Here is a 17,972-nt window from a genome sequence, read left to right on the forward strand (position 1 = left end):
GTCGCCGTTTGCATCCTCACTATCTCATCTTCTTTCAATGGATGAGGAAATCTGCTCATTTTATCTTAGTTGGACTTCTGGAATGAACGCTTTTTAAATAGTTGGGCTTTGATCGTTCTGGTGTTTTTAACATTAGGCACCAACAAACTGGAGCTGCTAGGCAAGGTTGTTCTGGTTTGCCTAGACAGAAGCCTTTGAGCAGGTGAGCCAAGTAAATTGTCATGGGGTATATTTATGAGATTAAGTAAATTCAAGAAAACATTGGTATTGTCATGGTTTGACCTGTCTAGTAATTGCTTTGCACTTTGTACTGCACGTTCACCTAGGCCGTTTGACTGTGAGTACTCAGGACTACTGGTAACATGGATAAAGTCCCACTCTTTTGCAAATTTCTGAAATAACTGACTGGTAAACTGGGCACCATTGTCAGAAATAACTTTGTGTGGGCTACCATGGACTGAGAAATGATGTTTCAACTTAGTAATGACAGTACTGGATGTTAGGTTAGGCAGCAGATCAATCTCGAACCAATTCGAATGAGAGTCTACCAACACTAAGTAATGTTGACTATTCCACTTGAATATGTCAGTGGCTACTGTTGACCAAGGTAGGTCAGGAATCTGGTTTAGCTGAAGTGGCTCTTTTTGCAAATGTGGTTTAGTACTATTGCATACTGAACAAGATGAAAGTACTTTATCTATATATTTTGACAAAGAAGGCTAAAATACTAGTCCTCTTGCCCTTCATTTGGTAGCTTCAAAACCTGGCTGGCCACTATGCAAAACCTGGATGTACTCATGTTGTAAGGAAGTAGGAATGACAACTTTAGGACCTTTGAAAATGATAGCATCTTCCATCAACATCTCATCTCTGTAAGGAAAATAAGGTTACACTTCTGCTGGTACACAAGATTGCTTTGATGGCCACCCAACATTGATGAAGTGGTTGAGCTTTTGCAAAATTGGATCAGTCTTAGTATAATCTCTAAGCTCATCAAGTCTTGTGGTAGAAAAATTATGCACTTCCATGACATCGAAGGCAAAATTCCCTGCATCAAGCTTTTCTGTAGTATTTCGGGGTAACCTGGATAATGTATCAGCCAGATAAAGAAGTTTGCCTTTTGTATAGACATTTGTAATCTGAGCATCATTCTTTGTAGTCTTGCTGGAGCTATATGCATAGGCTTCTTTAAAATAGTGACTAGAGGTTGATTATCAGTCTCAATTTGGATAGCTTGGCCATAAATACAATCATTGATCTTCGAACATGCAAATACAATTGCCAAAAGTTCCTTCTCAATCTGAGCATACTGCATCTCAGTTTGGGTAAGAGTTTTAGATGCATAGGCTGCTGCTTTGCCCTCTTGAAGAATAACTGCACCAAGACTGAACTTTGAAGCATCACAGGAAAGAATTACTGGTTTGTGGACATCATAGTATCTTAAAGTTGGTAGACTGGCAGTTTTCTGTTTCAGGTCATCAAATACTCCCTGGTGTTGTTCCACCCATGACCAGGTAACATTTTTGTATGTCATCTCTCTTAATGGTGCTGATAATTCACTGAAGTCTGGTATAAACTTGCCCAAATAGTTAACCGTACCAAGAAAATGCTGTAGGGCTTGGGCATTGTCTGGAGCTGGCATCTCAAGTATGGCTGTTGGTTTGGAAGGATCTGGTCTTAAAGCCTAAACTGGTAAATAAATGACTGACATAAGTAACTTCTGGTAGCCTGAATTTACATTTCAAAGGACTGAGCTTCAGATTCACTTCACGTGCTCTTTCCTGAACTTTCTTGTGGTTTCTGTCATGCTCTGCTTCACCATTGCCTCCAATTAGTAATTCATCTAGTATTATAGCACACAGATATCCTAAAAAATTTGCTCCATTGCACCCTGAAAGACCTCACTGGCAGAATTTATTTCAAAAGGCATTCTGATAAATCTGTATCTACCAAATGACATACTCAGTGTAGTCAGTAGTGAAGATTTGCGAACAAGCATTACTTGCAAAATGAACTCTTCACATCTAAGACAGAAAAAACAGTGGCATTTGGCATGAGGACAGCAACTTCCTCAACTGTATGCATAGGATGGTGGGGGTCTCTTTAATACTTTGTTTAAGTCTCTTGGGTCAATATATATTCTGATTTCATCTGAGCTTTTCTTATGAGTGACCACCATGGAAAACACCCATTCAGTTGGTTCTGCAACTGGACAAATCACACATTGCTCCACCATTTCATCTAACTGGACTTTGGCTCTGTCCTGCATAGCTATCAGAACTCCTCTCACTGGTCTGACCACTGGACTGATCTCTGGGTCTAATTTCATGGAGTACACAACTGGAAGTTTACCTAGCTTGTCTTTGGAAATATCAGCATACTTTGTGAAAATAGCTTCAGTGAAACTGGAACTAGGACATGTGCTTACATGATGGACTTCTTTGGTAAAAGAAAGCACTTTCATTTTTAAACTGTCTCTGAGACCTAATAATGAATGTACAGGTCTTTTGACTACATAAAATTGCAAACTGTAACTGTTTCCACCTGAGTAGCATGAAAGCACTACTGAGCCTTTGGTATGAATCTCTTCACCTCCATAAATAACAAGCTTCACACAATTGGTCAAATTAAGTTATTCACCAGCTCTTAGTCTAGCAAATGTTTCTGCTGACACAACATTGCACTTTGAACCAGTGTCCAATTTGAGCTCTGTGAGTTTACCATTAATCAGGACAGTACAAAACACTTTGTTTTTTGCCAACAAATCTGCTGTATTAACCTTTTCACCAACCACTGATACGCCATCTACACAGAAGGTAGAGTTGCAGCTTTCTATATGATCAACTTGCTTTTTTGAGTGACCTTTCTTAATAAATGAATGAGGCTTGCTTGATTTACAAAGCTTTTGAAAGTGGTTCAATTTTTTACACTTGTGGCATTGCTGACCAAATGGTAAACACTTTTCTCTTTTAGACTCATGATTCGCACCACAATTATGACAGTTAACAATGAGACTTGATTTGGGTTTTGCTGACTCACCCTTATGTTGCACTAGCATGTCCGTTTTACCGAGCTAGTCTTAGAACTTGCTGGAAATGTACAGCTCTCCCTGGAAATCCCAGAGGACCTGCAGCTGCCATGACCTTAGGCCTGTTTCTGCTAGCCACGTGCTGCATGCTGTCTGTGTTTGCTCTAGAGGCTGCTGAAACCATACTCATCAATTGCAAGCATGTTTGTGTGCCTTTCTGTAAACTTGTGCATTTCACAAATCTCTATGGCTTTGCTCAATGTTAAATCACTGTCTTGAAGCAAAATCTTTCTCACTGCAGCATTATTAACACCACACACAAGACTGTCCTTTATCAACTTGTCTTTCAAATCACTAAATCTGCATGTTTTAGCTTTGTTTCTCAAGTCAGATATCAGCTGCAAAAGTTTCTCCTGGCTTTTGGTCTCTTGTATAAAATAAGTGTCTCTCTAATGTAACATTTGTCTGGGGGTTACATATTTTCTAAATGTACGTTTCAAGCACTCAGGATCCTTCCTTGATCCAGCTTGTACAACAGTATGATGGTTTTCCCCTTCTCCTGCATATATTGCTGGTGCATGCACAAATGAACACTCTCTTTCGATGGCTTCTGACCCCGCTAGATTAAGCAGAATAAATGCCCTCGTATGTGCATCTTTGTCAGAAAAAGCTGCATGTCTGAAAATATTATATTCCTTCTCAAATACTCGCCAATTCTCTGCAATATTATGATCAAACACAAGTGGACTGGGTATGTGAAATGCCTCTGCCATGCCAACACACAATAATAAAGACCCTTGGAATTATGAACAAACATTCACACATATATGTCTGAATTTTTATGTACAAACATACACATATATACTTCAGAAATATTATGCCAGAAGCTTGTAATTATGCTCAACAGCACAATAGACTCTTCAAAATAACTGCATTTTGTGAAATAAGTCTTCGTAGTACAAGAACACTTTGAAACAGTTGTGGGTTCAGTTCAAGCAGCTTTATTACATACAAACACATCAGGATTGAGGCTTAGTAACTTAAACTTAAATAAACTTTTAAACAGACTGACTACCACACTTATACATGTTAACACTCTGGATGTTCACTCAAAATGGCACTGCTGCCTGCACATGCTCTCTATTTATACACATTTTCCCTCACTTTGAAATGCTTCTTAAAGTCACAGCACACACTCTGTTCTACAGAAAAATAGGGCAGCTGTCTTTCAAAAAATATTCCCACCCATACCCCTCAAGTTGAGATACATAGTTTCCTTTCACACCTCCATCCTGCTCATTTTGTATGTGCTCACCTTGTGTTGTACCTTTGCATGCTTCCCCTTTCGTCTCTATCTGTACTATATACCCATTCCCAAGCTATGATAATGTCAAAAATAGACACACCACACATGCTGATACTGGGCATATAATTCAAAATCTTTCTATGGTCATACGTTGCATGACAATTGGGAGAGACCAATGCAGATAACCATATATGACCAGAGAGAAATGGCACTTCACATCCTATGTCAAAAATGACAAAATCCTTTCCAAACTCTTATCATTCATGCAAATGTGTTAAGCCTCACTGTACATATCATTCTGAAATAAAGTACATTTAATGCCGTTATTTGAATTTGTTCAATATCTCAGTGTATTCATGCAATTATTCTTACTGTGTAAGTGCACTGGTTCAGAGTTTCAAATGCAATTATTCTTAATGTGTCAGTGCACTAGTTGGGGGGTTTCAAATTCCCTGGGGCTTGTATGTTGTTTATAGCTATCTGGTTTGCAATCTGCACTTGTGCTACATTTCATGGTATGTGTGTATTATTACCTCCTGTAACTCTGGCTGCTGCAATAAATTCTGGATATACTGCCATGTGGACTGAACTAATTGATCATCTCCATTAGAATCCAAAGAAAAAAGCTAGTGCTTAGCCAAATCCCAGTTCAGCAAAGAGATAAATCAGCAAACCAAAAAACGTCACTGGGAACTGCTGCTGTACGAATGATGTAAAATATTTATTAAAACACAAAACAAACCAAAAAGTATCAAAGTGAGCGCTTTCGGGCTAAGCCCTTCATCAGACAAAGTGCTCTTACAAACATTACACTTTTAAAATAAACATACACCAATCACTCTTCAGTAAAAAACCCCGCCCTACTCTATGTGTTAGCTCAAAGCTAACAAATCATCATTAAAAACACATTACTGCTACTCTTTACTCAATAATTAAGTGTTGGCTTCAAAGGTACCCGAAAGCGCTCACTTTGATACTTTTTGGTTTGTTTTGTGTTTTAATAAATATTTTACATCATTCGTACAGCAGCAGTTCCCAGTGACGTTTTTTGGTTTGCTGATCTCCATTAGAATAAAATATATTCCTCTTTTGATGACATTTACAGTGTAGTACAGGCCCACTGCTAACATTATTATGTTGTCAGGACTGGTGCAGCTTGGTACATCATTACTTTATTGTATCCCATCCACCAATCCTGTGTAGTTATCACATTCTTCAGAATTCACATATTGTCATAGCATCTCCTTTAGTCTGTGTTTCCGACACTTGTTTTGTTTCACAACTCCCATTACACTGTATGCTATCCATGTCAGTGGATTCTGTTGCTGTTTTACGACCTCTGCTCCACACTCAGCCACCAGTGGTACTTTCCCTTCCCTTGCACAATTCCTGCTATATACATGTTTAGTGTTGATTACATTAACACTACAGCTGTGCAAGCATACTCGCATTGACTACTGGAGGTGCAAATGCTCTGTCAATGTTTACCTCAGCTGCTTGTACTTAATTGTGGCTGTGAGGTGATTTACAATGATCTAACTGAGGATTTGTTTTGCTGCTGGGACAAAAGGCTCCTCATCATGCACACTACCTGGTCACATGTATAGGTAATAAGTCTTGGGGCAAGTCGCAGACACAAAGCAAGCAGTGTTGGCTGGGCTGTGATTATGGATGCAAAGTTTATGAATCCCTGGGATAGTGTAATATGAGTGGAAAGTTAGCATCAAGACATGTAGTCTGTTGGAGTGAACTTCCCAGAGTTAAACTTGATAAAACAAGTAGCAGCCGAAGAGCAATCTAAATGAAATATTAATGACATTAATATAGAAAAGAATACACACACATTTGAAAAGAACACAGGCATTAGCAGATATATTTTGCTAATTTAAAAAATCAATTTTCACTGTTTTCACACCAAGCTTCTTTTCTTATATGCTCACCTTATTTCTTTTCCCTTTTGCCTCTCTTTTCTAAATAATCTTGTCCTGCTCTCATGTTCACCTTTCTATTTTTATTTTTTTTGTAATTCTTCTTTACTTTCCAGTGTTACATTATTCTTCTACTATTATCCATTACATGTTGTAATTCATTATGAAGCATTTTTACACTGTTTTTTTTTTATTTTATTTTAATTGTAACCCATTACATTGTTACATATGGTGTGGAGTTATAACATTGGTGATACTAAAATTGCTGGTAGAAATCCACCAGCTGTGCATTTGGGTGAATGAGCAGGAAAATATGAAAAAGTGGAGTACTGTGCTCCCATACTCACTGATACTTGTATATTCTAATTGTGAGGTTGAACAACTGTGAGAAAAAGGGAAAACTCTCTTAAACCTACTGTCACATGACTTAGGTACATAGGATAATACTAGGCTATTGGCCCAGAGGCCCTTATAAACCTAGCAAAGAATTTTGCCCATGTTCCCTCAAAGTCAGCACCTGTTTCCCCTATCCAGCAGGGACACAGGTGGGATCCCAGTGGTGTATTTTCTGTTTGCCATCCAGTCATCCAGGTTCCTCTTAAAGAGGGCTAGAGAGGTACTCTGCTTGACATGGAGAGGGAGTCCGTTCCACAGATGGGGGAGTCCTTGGGACACAAATCTATCTTGCCAACACATTCTATTAATGTCACAGACCAGGTTAAGGCCTTGTGTGTGGGTTGAGTGAGTGGAGTTTGACTTACGGGTATGCAGCAACTCCATCAAGGCTGGGTCTGATATGGCCTTTTATGCCAGGCACAGGTCACCTCTAAGCAGTCTGTACGAGACTGAGTAGAGGGACACGGCTTTTAGCCTATCTGTATAGAATAGGTGTTTAAGAGCCTGGATTTTGCTGGTCAGGAACCTCTGTGGTCTGTCCAGCTGCTGCATGTGCTTGGCAAGGTACATGCCAAAGAGGGCGTTGTACTTGATAATGGGTCTGATAAAGGAGGAGTAGAGGGATGTTATAACCTTTTTGTTCCTGGATGAAATACCCTTATTTATGAGGTGGGCCATGTAGAAAGCCTTCCGTACAATAGAGAAAACATGGTGGTCAAAAGTCAGGTTGCTATCAGTCTGGGTGCCCAAGTCCCTCTCGACAGATTGCATACTTAGTACATTATTATTAATGTGATAATTAGTGGGGATGCATTTTCCCCAAAGGGGATAATTATGCATTTCTTGGCATCCAGTTTGAGACTATGCTTTTGGCACTAGTCATTAGTTTGGGTAAGACCCTCTTGGAGGATGTTCACATCACTAGGGGAATTTAAGACCGCGCCCAGCTTGCAGTCATCTGCAAACTTGGTCAGCCACAGACCACTAGTTTTGGCTTGCACCTCAGAACCATATATCTGAAACAGTAGAGGCCCCAAGACCGATCCTTGGGGTACACTGCTCATTATGGCTCTACTACTAGAGGTGGCTTCCCCTATTTTGACTGAGTGGGTTCTATCAGTGAGCCAGTTAGCTACCCATATGGTAACACATGAGTTGATGCCTACCTGGGAGAGTTTATCTATTATGCCAGAGTGGGGAATAGTGTCAAAGGCTTTGGCTAAGTCAAGGTAGGTGGTTTGCACCATCTTTCCTTCATCCGTGGCTTTGGTGATTCTTATAAGCAATCAATCAAGCTTAACAGGCATGATCTCCCTCTGACAAAACCAAACTGTGTGGGGTCAAGCGTTTGCAGGTTGCCAATGTCTTTGTTTATAAGTTTCATGATAATGCCTTCCATGGCCTTGCAGATCAGGCTAGTTAGGCTGATGGGCCTATAAGTGCCTGGGTCAGTGGATGCTCCACCTTTATGTAGAGGGATGACAGTGGCTGTCCTCCATTCAGCTGGGATGAAGCCGGTGCTCAGGCTTTGGTTGAATAGGGCGATTAATGGAGCTGAGAGCTCATGCCTGAGTTCATATAGGATACAGCCAGGGATGTTATCGGGTCCCATGGAGACTGTATTTTTTTTCCTTTGAGAGGGCATTAAAGACCTGCTCCCTGGTGATGAGGGGAGGAACTCAGGTGCTGGGGATGTCCTAGTTTACTGATGGGGGGACACGGGGGTAAAGTTTTCATTGAACCTGTCTGCCAACAGGTTGGCTATATCTATGGCATTTGTGTATGTGGTGTTATTGACCACCAGTTCAGTGCAGATTTGGGTGTTACCTTTGAGATTGCAGACATATGTGAGGAAGGCCTTGTGATTGTCCTCAGTGGATGTGGCCAATTTGGACTCAAAGTTAGCCTTAGGGGATTTCACCAGTGACCTTATTTACTTGTTCAGACAAAGGAGAGATTGCTTCCAACTTGGCACCTGCTCCTTCTTGGTCCTGGACAACAATTTTTTTTCCTTTTATTATAGAGTTTGTTTATTGCTGCTGTCCCCCAGACAGGTTTACTCGTCCTTGAGGAAGATGATTTGGTCTTGTCAGGTATTGCTGAGTCCATACAGCTATGTAGGTACACATGTAATTTTTTTGGTGTAGGCTTGGACATTAGTGCTAGTTCCAAGTGAAGGGTTGGTGACTGTAAAGCTGCTTATACCTGCTCTGAGGAGATCATACTCAGGTTTGGAAAAGTTCTGTTGTTTGACCCTGACAAGGAGGGGGTCAGGGGAGATGGTGACTTCAAAAATGATCACTTTATGGTCAGATCTTACCAAGGAGTATGACACTGTAGGGGTGCTACCATGGCTACTCATGTTGGTTATGACCATGTCCAGGATATTTTCACCTCTCATAGGGGTGTCAAGCAGCTGATCCAATGCATTGGCAGTGACAAAATTGAGGAATCTTTGGACGTTCATGTTTGGGCTAGAATAGGTCTTCCACTCCATGGTTGGTTTGTTAAAGTCACCCAGGATCAGGGTAGAGAGTTGAATCCTTATGGATTCAAGTAAGTCCAGATAGGTGGAGTGGGCATCCTGAGTCATGTTTGGGGGTCTGTAGCTAGCTATGATTTGAATAGGTGTTTTGTCAAGAGTAAACTGCACTTGGAGTGTCTCATGTGCATCATACCATTTGACCAGCCTGGAGGTGCATATGTCTTTGATAAATATTGAAACTCTATCTCCTTTGGCTTTGTAGCTGACTGATTTGGGGTCTGAGAGTATGGTAGGATAAGTAACCTGGTAAGGCTGGGGTGCTCTGTACAGCTTTGCACCAGGTTTCAGTGACTGCATAAATGTCAGCATCTTCCAGAGCAAGGAATGCTTGCAGTGAGTGCAGTTTCTTGCTAAGACTCCTAGTGTTTAGCAGCATGACCTTTAAATTTCGTTTAGAAGAATTTTTCATGTTGGTAATTTTGTGCTCATGACTTTGCCTAAAAAGGTCACTATGGGGGAGGCAAGAGCATTTGCCAGAAGCCTGAAACCAAGGGGTGACAGTTGACGACCATCTCTGGCAAAGCATTGTGGTCTTTCAGTCATGTCCTCCCAGGCTGTTTAGTACTGGATCCCCTTGGCATGACACCAGAAACTAAGTCAATTGTTAAAGTCAGTCATTTTCTGTTTGTATTGAGGCATTATTCTGGGTGATGGTAGGATGCTGCTTAAAGTTAAGGACATACCGGCCTGAGACACATATTCAGCAAGCTCAATCATGTCTCTCTTCATATAGTCCAGAGAGGTACGTCTCAAGTCATTCGCACCAACATGGACTATGACAGAGTCATAACAGTACCTGTTGTTAAGAGACTTGAGTACTTGTGTGATATAGTGGATTCTGGCACCTGACAAGCAACTTACCATGACTTTCTCCTTGTCTAGCCTGGTGAAGGGCACATCTGTGTGTTTTACGATAGAGTCTCCTATGAGTAGTATGTTGGGTTTGTGGCTGGGCCTTACAGGCTGTGAGACACAGACGCGTGTACTATGTGCGATGCTTGGTGTTGTGGGATGTGAGGTGCGTATGTGTTTTTGCTTCAAAGGTCTCCTTTGTTTAGGTATATTTTTGTTGAGAACCTTCACATATGTAGGAATGTGTTGTACCGGTGTGAGTGGGGTTACAGGTGTCGTATTCATGGTGTTTGTATAGACAACCTTCTCAGTGCCAGATGTACTGGCTTGTGACTGAGACAGCAAGGATTCTAGGTTCTTAATGTAACTGCATCTCTCCAATATTGTGTTCCTAGGTGGTAGTAGTAGAGGGTTGTCTGTGTACATAAGGCAGTTGCTAGACTGTTTCAGGATGCCCATATCAACCAGACTATCAGGAGAAACCATAGGAAGTTGTCCGTCCATAGTTATTACAATCTGTGGAAGGGAAGTCAGGGATAGTAGAGTGGTTACTATCTGAGGAGAGTACTTATAAGTGTGAGTAGGGCTGGATAAATTCAATACAGTAGCTGCAGGTGAGGGCCTCACTTACACAGGAGTACTGATAAGGGAAATATGCAACAGAGATACCTCATAAAGGGGTAATACAGCACAGTGGCAATGCGCAATGGGCAAACAAGCACAAACCCACACAAATAGAAACACTGGAATTGACCAATCAACCCTTGTCCCTGAGCTGATTGCCCAACACCCTATGCCAGGCCAGTTCCAATCAGTTCACTTACTCCCACTAAGTGCAGGCAGGCCCTGGCCAACACAAGATCACAGGAATCACACAAACAGATCTGGATACAGCAAAACCTGTAACCAGAGTATGCTAAAGATATTTACATTCTGTTTAGGTCAATTTAACACAGGAGAACAGATGCACACTTAAATATAACAGTAGCAAACGAGCAAACTGATTTAAACAAATTAACCAATTAACCAATAAAAAAGCTCAAAACTGAGCCCTGTTCCAGCAGTCTTCAATCAGACAAGTTCTAACTGCACACTCCTGCCAATAGAGTGCAGAGGAACCCTCTCCAAAAAACAGATGGTCTGGATTAGTGCTCAGGTTATACAAACCAAGCTAGATTCAGCAGGTCTGAATCTAGTTTATGCTACAGCAAACAAGGTGTACCAATTTCAGAAAGAAACAGTTCAAATAAGCAGACACAATAAATCTATCACTAATTATACTCCTGCATGTTCAAACAACTTTGAATTGGTTTAAAAGCCTCTGTTCACTGTTCAACAAAAAAATTATATTTAACCACATAAACTGCTACCACACACACACACACACACACACACACACACACACACACACACACACACACACACACACACACACACACTCTCATATTTATTTATTTTATTTATTTGACATTTGGTAACCAGGATAGTCTGACTGGGCAGGGATTGCCCATTTCCAGCGGAGACCTAGGGAGAAAAGCTTCAAAATTAGACAGCAAACAACAACATACAAAAGTTACAGTTAAGGATAAGTTAACGTCAGAGAAAAATACATAAATTGGTAAAGTATATATAAAGTACATTTTACCATCAAGGTAAAATTTAATAATTAAGTAACACAATATATATATTTTTTTTAGGTGGAAGATGCTAGCTGGAAATAGATTAAAGAATTAAGGTACTAGTTAAGAGGAAGGTGAATAAGGTTAAAAGACAGGTTTTGGAGTAATTGAAATATAGTTAGAGGTATAGTTGACAAAAGACTAGGTGGGAGCAGAGCATAAGCATATCCAGGATTTAGAGCGATACTCCTTAAGGAACATCTTGAAGATTTAGTAATGAGAGATTTGAGTGATAGGCTATTCCAGGTCTTAGCTACACAGTATGAGATGATGGAGTGTCCATTTGACCTTAGTGGTTTGTAAATAGATAAAAGTTGTTTGTGAGAAGAGTGAAGTTTCTACTGGGGAGTGTAGTTTTGTAGTAGAGCAGAGGTGACTGGGGTGACTAAGGGGTTGTAAAGTATTTTGTGAGTTAGTAGTAGCTGATTCATGATAAGTTGGTGGGGAAATTTGAGCCATTTTTTTAATGGATAGGTAGTGATGTGATTTGTAAAGTTGTTCTGTAGCAAATTTTGCAATTTTGTTGTAACATTGACTTAATTTGTTTACAAGGGAGGAATTAAGATTAGTTAGAATAGGGGAGGCATAGAGAGGGGAAGGTGATAGGTAACCTGCAGCAAGTTTAGCTTTAGAAGAGCTAGTTAGTAACTGTTTGGCCCCTATAACTCTTTGGCTCCTATATAACATGCCTAGTTTTTGATGGGTTAGTCTGATGGTATTGTTTATTTGCAGATCAAATTTGAAATTGTCATCTGTTGTGACACCTAATAGTTTAGAATGAGGAACAACTTAAATTTCTGTATTATTTAATGATGTTATTTTAAGGTTTAACTTGTCTAGAGAATGTTGTTTGGGAAAAAATAGTAGTTTTGTCTTCTTGGGATTTAGTAATAGTTGGTTGTTGGTAAGCTAGTTCTCAATGGGGTTGAAGACATCCTGTGTTAAGATTTGCAGTTGACTAGAGTTGTTGGAGGACCAGATAAGAGTAGAGTCATCAGCATATTGTTTAAGAGTAGCTTGTTTGGATGCAGATGAAAGATTACTTATGAAAATGTTAAACAGGAGAGGGCCTAGGATTGAGCCCTGTGGAACACCAGTGCTGACAGGTAAATAAGGGGATTGAGTGGAGTCTCATTTAACAGACTGGTGTCTATTGGATAAATAATGGCTGAACCATAATATGGTATTTTCGGTAGAGTCAAGGACAGAAAGTTGTGATAAGAATTTTGGATGAGAGACTGTATGAAAAGCTTTAGAAAGATCAAGGAAGAGGGATGAGACAAAATCACCTCTAGCTCTGGCTTTATTAACTTTATCAGTGAAGGTTAAGAGAGCTGTGGTTGTACTATATGCAGGTCAGACTCCATGATGAGAGGGAGAGGGCAGTTTATTTTCAATTCAGGTATTAAGGAGTTGTTAGTGGCTACATCTTTCAAGAATTTTGGATAGTGATGAAAATATAGCAATAGGTCTGTAGTTAGATAATTCTGTTGAGTTCCCGTCCTTGTGAAGTGGAATAATAAAGAACCTTTTCCGTATAGATTTATATCTATCGCTTTTGTGAAATCATCTATATCTATGAGTGCAGTTTGTTTGGTCTGGTATTCTGTTGGTTGTCAGCTAGAAGTACAGTTTGAACATTTGGTTTATCAAACAATGTTTTATCTGATATGTGCTTTGTCATAACTGGTAAGTGGGATGTATATTAGGAGGTGTTTGTGTGTGTGTGTGCGTGTCTATATGTCAGTGTTTGTTAGTTTAGGTTTAGTGTATGTGCAATTGTGTTTAAGGGTAAGAGCTGAGTAAAAGGAGAGTTTCAGTGGTGTATGTATCAGATGTGCTGGTGCCTGCTTGTGTCTGAGACTGTCTTGTTTTGTGGTATTATTACAGAAAGCTTTTTTTAAGTTACAGTGTAGGGTTAAGGTTTAGCAATAGGGTTTGGGTTAGCACACATTACTAAGGTGGGCAGGGGGGTTAAATATCAAAATTACAGTCATCATCTTATATGCTTTAAGTGACTTTTTTGTAACATGGTGCTTAACTGAATACCATTAAGTTTTCCTTAACTGCAGCAATGAAAATTGCAAACACCTCCAAAAGAGAATATTCAGTCGTTTGCTGCCTAGAACTAAATGGGATTCTATAGCTACCATACTAACATTAGACAAATTGTTCAGCCCTGATCTCCTGGGTATAGTAGAAATTGTTGTCGTTACACACACACACACACACACACACACACACACACACACACACGCTTCTATGTTGAAAAGAAGCTTGCTTAAGTTTAATACTGCCACCATCTAACATCATCAAATTGCTGGACATTAGTGTAAGTGTTTCATTAATCCAAAGAACATACCTCTGGTCCCCCCAATAATAATGATGTTAATAATAATAATAATAATAATAATAATATTAATAGAAAAAATCATCCTTAGACAGACAAACGCTTGTGGTCTGGACAAAACAATACAAAACAAAATATTAACCTTTAAAAGACCTAAAATGTGTACCCTTCTTCCACTCATCAGCTATTGCAGCAGCACAACATTTTGTGATCATCTTCTTCTGTACTTATTTCCTCACTTTGTCTATTTCCAAGTGTATATTCTACTTCCTGTTTCAAGCTCTTTATCTTCACCACTTCAAGATGCCTTCCCTGCCCAGGTTTCGGTACCATATGAAACATTGGTCACACAACTGCTTTGTAAACCTTATTTTTCCACTTATTTGCTATTCTTCTATCAAACACTACTCCTTTCACTTTGTGTCTGTTGGCTACAGTGCCTCTGAGTCAGGCATTGACCGCCTCATTCAGACTTCCCTACTTCTTAACAAGACCTCCCAGATACTTGAAGCTATTAACCTGTTCCACTGTTTTCCCTTTTGTCTTAGTTTATGTTTCTTGTAATTTCCCTCATTTACTGCTATGAAAATTGCTTTTGTCTACACTGTTTCATCCAATGTAGTTTCAGTTTTGCATTTCAGTTCCCTATCATTTGACAAAGCTCCTTTTCAGAGTCTGCTTGTAGTAGAAGATGATACTGCACCTTTGTTGATCTGTCCCTTCTGACTTATTTGCTGATGTAGCCTATCAACAGTATAAAAAAATGGTCTGTGTGTTGGTCAGTGGCTGCTGGTGACTTCAAATCAAAGGGGGGGCTACAGGAGACAGCTGAATGGGTGGGGTCAATGGGAATTGGGTGTAGCCAACTAGAAAGGGGAGGAGCTATGCTCAAAACCACAAAAACTGTAACTTTAGTTAAATACTCTGCCCTGGTTACCAAACCATCATTATGAGAGTCCAATCAAGACAAAATGAAGTGTAGAAGAAAAAACATATTTCAATTCATTGGCTGCATGACAGCTTACTTAATATCTAGATGGAAACAAAAAGGTTGTGAGGCATAAAAAAATAAATTACTTTTTAAATACATTACTGGAATACTAGTCAAAATCAAGTATAAGAAAAACAAGCAGCACTCAACTCAAACCACTTCTCCTTGTACTCCAGTTCTAATTATAATTTATATTCAGCTTTATTAAAGTACCAAGTAACATACTGAAAGTAGCAATCTCTGTGATACCCCACTTGTAAAAATGTTTCTTATCCAAAAAAGACCTGCTGCCTGACAACAACTATCTACTTGTTTCATGGGGAAAACATGATCAAAGTAAAAAATGAAAAGCAAACAGGAAACAAGCTCAACATACATTGTTTAAAGGATTACTGCACAGGATATGGAACACACATGATAGACTGGCATTCTGTTTAGTTTCCAGGTAAAGCCTGTAATGAGCTCTTAAAATAATGTAATCCTGTCCTTTATTACAAATACTGTTATATGCATTTCAATACCCAAGGCTTATATGTTATGTCGTTATGTAAATATTCTCTGCATGGCAACAACAGAAAGGCTTTCAATGTTGGGAATTCTTTAACAGTATGCTTATTAAAACTTACTTGCATCTTACAATCTCAGACAAGCTTACCAGATGGTCATTAAAGCACTGCTACTTAAACACAGAGCAACAGGCACTTTCTGAATAATAATAAGTATAAATCAACAGTATAGAAAATATGACAGAAACCAGAACATTCTGCAAAATCAAGGACAGATGAAAAGCCATTGTAGTACTTGTGTCTACCTTGGATGGGGGGTTAGTCTACACATTTACACTGCATAACTGCTCCTTGCCTTGCTTGGACACATCCAGAGTCACTACATGGGGGAGTGGGGTGCAACAAGTATGTCACAATTTGAAATGTCTCTGGCTGCCTGCGATGGCCCTGACACATTTGTCATACCTCTCAACCTCAGAGCAAGAAATCTGGACAAAGCCATACATAGAAGTGGGACAAAGGCCCAAAAATAAGGACAATTTTTAAATATTGCTCTTATAAAGTTAGAAAGATGTGAGAACTCACCAAACACTCCGAAGCCCAAGTCTCAATTCCACTGAAAATACAAAGTCCAACGCTGTATAGATAAAAGTACAAATTTATTTAAATTTAGAAAGATAATAGAATGGTAGGTCTTGCATTTGTATGAATTTTCTGAAGGGTATGAAATTTGAAACTGAAATGTCTGTCATTATTTTCTAACTTCAGTCTTTAATGATTTTCCACTAATTTGCCAAAAAAACCCCAAAATTATATGAAAAATGGACCAAATATGTGATTCAAAAATATAAAATAGCCACACAATACAGCTGGGAACCTGTCAAAGAAGGGACACTTTTTAATATTAGTACTACTAACTTGAGCAGCTGACAAAATAAAAGAATCTACATGCATTTTTGAAATAAAAGTAATCTATAACTGATTATTACAGTTATTTATTAATTGTAAACCCTCCATGTTTTCTTCCAAAATTGCCATTTTGCGGAGGGATTATTAGGGGAAGAGCAACATTTTGAGCCAAAATCAGGGACAGTTGAGAGGTTTGGATATGCCTAATTCTATAAAGCAATTTATTTGCATGTACCTCTCAACCTGTTAATGCAGGAAATCTGGACAAGGCCAAATATATGGGGGAACATATAAACAGTAATAAAAATTGCTCTTGTATAAACTGAGACAGTTGATCGAATAAAAGGTCTTGCTTTAGCATGCATTTTTCTGAAGGTTATGAAGTCTGAAACTCAGTGTCTATCATTATTTAGTGACTTCATTCCTAAATGATTTGACAGAAAACCACAAATTTTATGAGGAACAAATGAAAAATAAGAAGCAAAAATCTATTCATTCTGCAAAAATCTGAACAGTTGAGAGGTATACTTCAGCTGGGGCTGTCTTTGAGTTTGCTGCCCTACTCCCCTCACAATATCATGGTCGAATGGAGCTTCTCCCCCTACAGCCATTCCAATGAACCATTACTTGGCTATTTCACCCCATTTATCATAAACACTAATGTGCATACTGCTTTACTTCTGCGATGATTTGGACTTCATTTAAAAGTTTTATTTTGCATTTTACAGCGCAAACACTAATAGATATCATATCTGCTAAACAAAGCAATGCAGTCTCACAATGAGAACAGACTTAGAATTAAAACTTCTCTGCCCTTGAAAACTCACAATCACTGAAACAGCATTGAAGCCCAGACTCAAAGAAAATACATTTTGCCAGTGGCAGATTAACTTTAGGTTTGGGCTGTTTTCAAATCAAAGGCCCTTTGCACACGGAACATACACATGCTCTTTCATACACCTTCCTGATTGTATTAAATTATATTCCTTTAACAATACAGTACATTTTTAGAGGGTGATTTAAATTTATTGTTTTGAAATTTGTTTCCAGTAAAAAATGAAACAAAATGCATGCACCAGTAATGACAAAACTGCCCAATTCAGAACATTTCCATCATGAAAGTCTACTCAAACTTCTACAGTCCACCAGTATCAGTTTTTCTGCCTTATAAAAGTGGTACAGTTTGAACTATTTTCTGCTTAAACTGTGAGCTTTGGCAAGCTAAGACCTGCATGCAATCAGTTGAACGTATAAGTGAAGTTAAGTAAATCTTTATCTGCACTTTTTTCAAATAATACACAATTTAAATTAATTTGTTTGTGTTGCATTGAGCAATATCTAGCTGGAAGTTGTGACTCTGTTTTTTCAGTAGGTCCCCACCCACCCTACTTTTGTTTTGGTGTTAATTTGGTGGCTTTGAAACTGCCCACCCCTCTTGTAAATTTGCACTTGGATACTCCTCCTGGGCCCATCTCATTTGCT

This window comes from Protopterus annectens, chromosome 1.part1 (genome assembly GCF_019279795.1).
Source record: "Protopterus annectens isolate FY-2018-M chromosome 1.part1, PAN1.0, whole genome shotgun sequence".
In the NCBI taxonomy this organism is placed as follows: Eukaryota; Metazoa; Chordata; order Ceratodontiformes; family Protopteridae; genus Protopterus; species Protopterus annectens.